The sequence below is a fragment of the Lolium perenne genome, chromosome 6 (genome assembly GCF_019359855.2).
Source record: "Lolium perenne isolate Kyuss_39 chromosome 6, Kyuss_2.0, whole genome shotgun sequence".
NCBI classification, from domain to species: Eukaryota; Viridiplantae; Streptophyta; class Magnoliopsida; order Poales; family Poaceae; genus Lolium; species Lolium perenne.
The window spans coordinates 132,730,764-132,739,839 of NC_067249.2; positions in this window are offsets into that span (position 1 = coordinate 132,730,764).

Consider the following 9,076-nt stretch of genomic DNA (forward strand, 5'->3'; position numbering starts at 1 on the left):
ATCTTGAATAATGTGATACTTGGCAATTGTTGTGCTCATGTTTAAGCTCTTGCATCATATACTTTGCACCTATTAATGAAGAAATACATAGAGCATGCTAAAATCTGATTTGCATGTTTGGTTTCTCTAAGGTCTAGATAATTTCTAGTATTGAGTTTGAACAACAAGGAAGACGGTGTAGAATCTTATAATGTTTACAATATGTCTTTTATGTGAGTTTTGCTGTACCGGTTCATCCTTGTGTTTGTTTCAAATAACCTTGCTAGCCTAAACCTTGTATCGAGAGGGAATACTTCTCATGCATCCAAAATCCTTGAGCCAACCACTATGCCATTTGTGTCCACCATACCTACCTACCACATGGTATTTCTCCGCCATTCCAAAGTAAATTGCTTGAGTGCTACCTTTAAAATTTCCATTCTTTACCTTTACAATATATAGCTCATGGGACAAATAGCTTAAAAACTATTGTGGTATTGAATATATACTTATGCACTTTATCTCTTATTAAGTTGCTTGTTGTGCGATAACCATGTTCCTGGGGACGCCATCAACTACTCTTTGTTGAATATCATGTGAGTTGCTATGCATGTTCGTCTTGTCTGAAGTAAGAGCGATCTATCACGTTATGGTTAGAGCATGCATATTGTTAGAGAAGAACATTGGGCCGCTAACTAAAGCCATGATCCATGGTGGAAGTTTCAGTTTTGGACATATATCCTCAATCTCATATGAGAAAAATAATTATTGCTACATGCTTATGCATAAAAGAGGAGTCCATTATCTGTTGTCTATGTTGTCCCGGTATGGATGTCTAAGTTGAGAATAATCAATAGCGAGAAATCCAATGCGAGCTTTCTCCTTAGACCTTTGTACAGGCGGCATAGAGGTACCCCTTTGTGACACTTGGTTAAAAACATGTGCATTACGATAATCCCGGTAGTCCAAGCTAATTAGGACAAGGTGCGGGCACTATTAGTATACTATGCATGAGGCTTGCAACTTGTAAGATATAATTTACATAACACATATGCTTTATTACTACCGTTGACAAAATTGTTTCTTGTTTTCAAAACCAAAGCTCTAGCACAAATATAGCAATCAATGCTTCCCTCTGCGAAGGGCCTTTCTTTTACATTTATGTTGAGTCAGTTCACCTATTTCTCTCCACCTCAAGAAGCAAACACTTGTGTGAACTGTGCATTGATTCCTACATACTTGCATATTGCACTTGTTATATTACTTTACATTGACAATATCCATGAGATATACATGTAACAAGTTGAAAGCAACCGCCGAAACTTCATCTTCCTTTGTGTTGCTTCAATACCTTTACTTTGAATTATTGCTTTATGAGTTAACTCTTATGCAAGACTTATTGATGCTTGTCTTTAAGTACTATTCATGAAAAGTCTTTGCTTTATGATTCAATTGTTTACTCATGTCATTTACCATTGTTTCAAATCGCTGCATTCATTACATGTGCTTACAATAGTATTGATCAAGATTATGTTGGTAGCATTGTCACTAAGAAATTATCTTTGTTATCGTTTACCTACTCGGGACGAGTAGGAACTAAGCTTGGGGATGCTTGATACGTCTCAAACGTATCTATAATTTCTTATGTTCCATGCTACTTTTATGATGATACTCACATGTTTTATACACATTATATGTCATTATTATGCATTTCCGGCACTAACCTATTAACGAGATGCCGAAGAGCCAGTTGCTGTTTTCTGCTGTTTTTGGTTTCAGAAATCCTAGTAAGGAAATATTCTCGGAATTGGACAAAATCAAAGCCCAGGGTCCTATTTTTGCACGAAGCTTCCAGAAGACCGAGGGGGAAAGGAAGTGGGGCCACGAGGCGCCGCCACAACAGGGCGGCGCGGCCTAGGTCTTGGCCGCGCGGCCCTGGCGTGTGGGGCCCTCGTGTGGCCCCCCGCGTTGCCCTTCCGCCTACTTAAAGCCTCCGTCGCGAAACCCCCAGTACCGAGAGCCACAATACGGAAAACCTTACTGAGGCGCCGCCGCCGCCAATCCCATCTCGGGGGATTCAGGAGATCGCCTCCGGCACCCTGCCGGAGAGGGGATTCATCTCCCGGAGGACTCTACACCGCCATGGTCGCCTCCGGATTGATGAGTGAGTAGTTCACCCCTGGACTATGGGTCCATAGCAGTAGCTAGATGGTTGTCTTCTCCTCATGTGCTTCATTGTCGGATCTTGTGAGCTGCCTAACATGATCAAGATCATCTATCTGTAATGCTATATGTTGTGTTTGTTGGGATCCGATGAATAGAGAATACTATGTTATGTTGATTATCAATCTATTACCTATGTGTTGTTTATGATCTTGCATGCTCTCCGTTGTTAGTAGAGGCTCTGGCCAAGTTTTTGCTAGTAACTCCAAGAGGGAGTATTTATGCTCGATAGTGGGTTCATGCCTCCATTAAATCTGGGACAGTGACAGAAAGTTCTAAGGTTGTGGATGTCTTTGTTGCCACTAGGGATAAAACATTGATGCTATGTTCGAGGATATAGTTATTGATTACATTACGCACCATACTTAATGCAATTGTCTGTTGCTTGCAACTTAATACCGGAAGGGGTTCGGATGATAACCTGAAAGTGGACTTTTTAGGCATAGATGCATGCTGGATAGCGGTCTATGTACTTTGTCGTAATGCCCAATTGAATCTCACAATATTCATCATATCATGTATGTGCATTGTCATGCCCTCTCTATTTGTCAATTGCCCAACTGTAATTTGTTCACCCAACATGCTATTTATCTTATGGGAGAGACACCTCTAGTGAACTGTGGACCCCGGTCCATTCTTTTACATCGAATACAATCTACTGCAATACTTGTTTTACCGTTCTCTGCAAACAATCATCATCCACACTATACATCTAATCCTTTGTTACAGCAAGCCGGTGAGATTGACAATCTCACTGTTTCGTTGGGGCAAAGTACTTTGGTTGTGTTGTGCAGGTTCCACGTTGGCGCCGGAATCCCTGGTGTTGCGCCGCACTACATCTCGCCGCCATCAACCTTCAACGTGCTTCTTGGCTCCTACTGGTTCGATAAACCTTGGTTTCTTACTGAGGGAAAACTTGCTGCTGTACGCATCACACCTTCCTCTTGGGGTTCCCAACGGACGTGTGTATACACGCTATCAAGCATATTTTCTGGCGCCGTTGCCGGGGATCTGAAGAAAAGTTACACCACAAAGATCTCTGACTCCCACGTCAACTACACGCCAGCAGTGACCACCAAAGGAGGCGAGACTACAATACATTAGTACCACATGTATTGTAGTATGTAATATTTTGTAGAAATTTGTACATATACTTCAATAAGTGAGTTTGCATACTCACAACGTCACTGAGTATTGTAATAAGACCACTTAAGTATGTATATACAGGGTATATGTTTTGTATGATTTGGATTTGCTTCTTGATTTCCATTGCGTGACTTGTTCTGTGCACAAAGTTGAGCTCAGAAAACTTGCGCATGGAGTAACTATGAGTACCACTTTGTGTTGCAGAACTAGGGGGATATGTCGGGACCGGTAGGTGAGGAGAGTGAAGCGCAGCGTATGGAGCGCGAGGCTAAGCAGAAGGAAGAGGCTGATGAAGCAGCCAGAAATCAGTTTCCACCACCACCACCACCCATACGCAGCAGAACTTCCTCCAATACATGCAAATGTTGGAGGAAAGGCAACGGATAACATTGGAGCAGCAAAACAAGTTCTTCCAGGAGCTGCTTCAACAAAACAGGGTGGAGAGGCCCGAGAACCAGGGAGTCACCTTGTCTGACTTCCAGAATACAAAACCTATATCCTTTGCATACGCGCCCGAACCAATGGACGCGGAGGATTGGTTGATGGACACGGAGCGAAAGCTCAACACCGTTGGATGCAATGACCTGGAGAAGGTTAGATATGCAACACACTTGTTGTGTGGACCGGCCGCATCGTGGTGGGACAATATAGTAGCCATTTATCCGGCTGAGAAGGTATTCACTTGGGAGGAGTTCAAAAGGAAGTTCAGGGAATCCAATGTCCCTGAGAGCATAGTGGAACTGAAGCGTCGAGAATTTGAGAGTCTCGAGCAGAAAGATAAGGCCATCCTGACTTATGTCAGGGAGTTTTCAAAGTTGTCCCGGTACGCTGTTGAGGAGGTCAACACCGAGGACAAGAAGAAGAAGAGGTTCTTGCGGGGATTAAGTCCCCAGTTCAAAGTTCAGCTTAGGATGATGAGAGCGACTGAGTTCCAAGAGTTGGTGGATGCAGCCATCACTCTTGAAGATGACTTTAAGCAGCTGCAAGAGGAGAAGAGGAAGAAGGCCAAGTTTGAGCCTAAGAGATATATCAGCAACCAACCCAATACCAGCTTGAGTTTCAAGCCGAGGTATAATAACAACAGCAACAACAACAACAACCGGAGGAGCCAGGGATCCCAGCCTGCAAACCTGGTATTGTGCCGAAGCTGTGGTAAATCAGGACACCTTTCCAAGGATTGCAGGAGGCCAAGGATAATATGCTTTGGTTGTCGTGAGGAGGGGCACATGCTTAGGGATTGCCCTAACAACAAGTCAGGAGGAGGAGGAAGTCGTGGAGGAAACACCGGAGGGAGCTGGAAGAACAAGAAACCCTTCGGCAAGTTGAACTGCACCAGCTTGGAGGAGGTGGTGAACTCCGATCAGGCAGTGATAGGTACACTTCAGATACTTACTCATCCTGGCAAAGTACTTTTTGATACTGGTGCAACTACATCATTCATTTCTCAACAATTCATCATCAAACATGGGATTAGTTGCACTAAGTTAGATAAAACTATCACCATACTTTCTGCGGGGGGAACGATAGTAGTAACCCATACCAAACAAGGACAAGTCATTATGATCAATAAATGCGCATTTTACGTAGACCTGTTCATTTTACCGATGAAGGACATTGATGTCATTCTTGGTATGAACTGGTTAGAGGCTAACGGAGCATTGATCGACTGTGTGAACAAGACTGTGTATTTGAAAAGCCCCGATGGAAGTAGAATGATCTACCAAGAAGACAAGCATACACAGATCGAAGTTGAGCTACAACTGAACAACATGAAGGAAGTAAAGTTGGAAGATATACCTGTAGTAAATGAGTTCCAGGATGTTTTTCCTAAGGAATTACCTGGAATGCCACTAGATAGGGAGATAGAGTTTACTATCGACCTAATCCCAGGAACCGCTCCGATTGCTAAAGCACCATATAAGATGGGGCCTAAAGAATTGAAAGAACTTAAGGAGAAATTGGATGACTTGGAACAGAAAGGATTCATACAGGAAAGTATCTCACCATGGGGATCACCTGTTATCTTCGTGGATAAAAGAGATGGAGGCAGAAGGATGTGCGGAGACTACAGGAATCTGAACAATGTTACTATCAAGAACAAGTACCCACTTCCTAGAATACAAGATCTATTTGATCAAGTTAGAGGCGCGGGAGTCTTTTCCAAGATTGATCTAAGATCCGGTTATCATCAGATAAAGATCAAGAAGGAAGACGTTCCGAAAACAGCCTTTGTTTCGAGGTACGGACATCATGAATACTTAGTAGTACCTTTTGGATTAACCAATGCCCCAGCAATTTTCATGAATCTTATGAATAAGATCTTCATGCCATATCTAGACAAGTTTGTCATCGTATTCATCGATGATATCTTGATATACTCCAAGAATAAAGCTGAACATGCTGAACATCTGAGGTTAGTGTTGCAAACACTCAGAGAACATCAACTCTATGCCAAATTCAGCAAGTGTGATTTTTGGCTAGATCAAGTAGAATTTCCTGGTCATGTTATTAGCAAAGAAGGAATAGCTGTTAACCCGAGAAAGGTAGCAGCAGTTTTAGACTGGGAAGCACCAAAGACTGTCAAAGAAATCCGAGGATTCCTAGGAATGGCAGGATACTACCGGAGGTTCATTGAAGGATTCTCCAAGATAGCAGGACCAATGACGAAGCTGTTAAGGAAGAACACACCATTTGTGTGGACTGAGGAGTGTGAGAAGAGTTTTCAAACTCTGAAAGAGAAACTCACCACAACACCGGTGTTAGCAGTTCCGGAAGTTGGCAAGGATTACACCGTGTACTGTGACGCATCCAAACATGGATTGGGTTGCGTACTCATGCAGGATCGGAAGGTGATATCTTATGGATCGAGGCAACTCAGACCTCATGAAGTTAACTATCCAACACATGATTTAGAATTAGCAGCAGTCGTTTTTGCACTTAAAACTTGGAGACATTTTCTCTATGGAGCCAAGTGTGAGCTCTATACGGATCATAAGAGTCTCAAGTACTTCTTTACTCAGAAAGAGCTCAATATGAGGCAGAAAAGATGGCTAGAACTAATCAAGGATTATGATTTGACCATCAATTATACTCCAGGAAAGGCTAATGTAGTAGCAGATGCTTTGAGTAGGAAAAGTACGGGAGAAGTGGAACAAGAGTTATCACCGGAGTTGAGGAAGGAAATAAGCCAAGCCCAAATACAACTTTGGGAGAAAGAAGCTCATGAGGGACTATCAGCCTTACAAGTGGCTGATGAATTAAATGTTAACCTAAAGAATGAGATAATGATGGGTCAATTGGACGATCCATTCATCGTGGAGGAGATGAGAAGGATTGATGAAGGAAGACCATCAGAATTCCACCGAGGAGAATCAGGATCATTATGGTTTCAGAAGAGGATTTGTGTTCCGGATATTGCTGAGATCAAGGAAGTAATACTCCGGGAAGCCCATCAAACACCATACTCTATACATCCGGGAAGTACAAAGATGTACATGGATCTCAAGGAATTATTCTGGTGGAATAATATGAAAAGGGAAATAGCACAATACGTGGCGGAATGCCATACCTGCCAAAGAGTGAAGGCTGAACATCAGAGTCCGGCAGGAAAGTTACAACCTTTACCCATCCCAGAATGGAAATGGGAGGAGATAGGAATGGATTTCATCACCGGACTACCCATGTGTTGCCTACCAAAACCCACCGGCGAGCAGCGACGGGCAACATGGTAGAGCCGGGAGGCTCCCAGGACTGCGGTGGGCCCTGGTCCCTCGGGCGACGGCCCGCAATGCTCCGGCACACGTCCAAGCTGGTGCGAGGGCGTGCCACCTGACCTATACCTGGTCAGGAAGGTGTTGGATTGCTTCAATTAGTTTCCTGCATGGCAAACTGTTATCACCAGAATTTGACCGAGTCAGAGGTGGGCCGCGATCAAGATGGACTTGAAGATATACATATAGAAGAAATACGTGAATCGGCCTGTTATGCTGAGTTTGGGCTAGTTTGCCCTTGTATCTGTAACATATTAGGATATGTGTCGATTAGTTAGAGTTTTGCCCGTGCACGGTTAGGTGCACGCCTAAATTAGAAAGTCCCCTGGACTATAAATATGTATCTAGGGTTTATGGAATAAACAACAACCAACGTTCACCCAAACAAATCAATCTCGGCGCATCGCCAACTCCTTCGTCTCGAGGGTTTCTACCGGTAAGCGACATGCTGCCTAGATCGCATCTTGCGATCTAGGCAGCACAAGCTCCACGTTGTTCATGCGTTGCTCGTACTGAAGCCTTGTTGATGGCGAGCAACGTAGTTATCATAGATGTGTTAGGGTTAGCATAGTTCTTCGCGTAACATGCTATCGTAGTGCAACCCTTGCATGTCTAGCCGCCCTCACACCTATCTTAGGTGTGGGGGCGGCACCCCGCTTGATCATTATTTAGTAGATCTGGTCCGTTACGATTGCTCCTTGTTCTACAAGGATTAGTTTAATATCTGCAATAGTTAGGCCTTACAAAGGGGGGGAGGATCCAGCGGCACGTAGGGTGTCGTTTGCTAGTCCTAAACAGGATGTTCCGGGGATCAACTTCGTGTTGGTTTTTAGGCCTTGTTTAGGATCGGCTTACGATCACCGTGCGTGGCCGCGAGGCCCAACCTGGAGTAGGATGATCCGATTATGCGGTGAAAACCCTAAATCGTCGTAGAGCTAATTAGCTTTATCTTGATCAAGCAGGACCACCATATATTCGTGCACCCCGTACGAATCATGGGTGGATCGGCTCCTTGAGCCGATTCACAGGATAACCTGAGAGCCGATCGAGGCTCGTATTTAATGTTTACGTGTATGCCATGCAGGAAACTAAGCGAGGCATCTCCATCACCTTCCTGACCAGGTATAGGTCAGGTGGCACGCCCTTGCAATCAGCATCGGACGTGTGACCAGAAAGCTTTGCGGGCCGTCGCTCGGAGGGACCTCAGCCAGCCGCAGCTCTAGGTTGTTCCCGGCTCTACGGTGTTGCCCGTCGCTGCCCGTCGGTGGGTTTTTGACAGTCAACACAAACACGTAAACATTAAATACGAGCCCCGATCGGCTCTTAGGTTACTCTGTGAATCGGCTCTAAGAGCCGATTGACCCATGGAACACGTTGGATTTTACGTTAACATGGGGGTCCTGCTTAATCAATACCAAGATAAATCAATCTACGACAGCTTAGGGTTTTCACCGCATAACCGGAACATCCTACACGTAGATGAGCCTGGCAGACACGTAAGATGATAGAAAACTAGTCCTAAAGAGGCCTAAAAACCAACATAACGTCGATTCCCGGAACAATCCCTCTAGGATCAGCAAACCATGCCTCACGCACTACTGGATCGTTCAACCCGTTTGCAAGGCCTAATCATGCGGATATCAAACTAATCCTTGTAGAACAAGGAGCAACTATAACAGATCGGTTCTACCAAACAGAGATTAAGCAAGGCGCTGCCCTTACACCCGAGATAGGCGTAAAGGCAGCTAGATGATGAGGGGCAGCATAGCTAAGAAAGTATACCAGAAAAGTATCCACGTCAGCCCCAAAACATCTACGATAACAGTGTTGCTCGCCATCAACAAGGCTTCAGTACGAACAACACTAAGCAACGAATAAACAGATACTGCCTAGATCGCAAGATGCGATCTAGGCAGCATGACGCTTACCCGGAAGAAACCCTCGAAACAAGGGGTGGC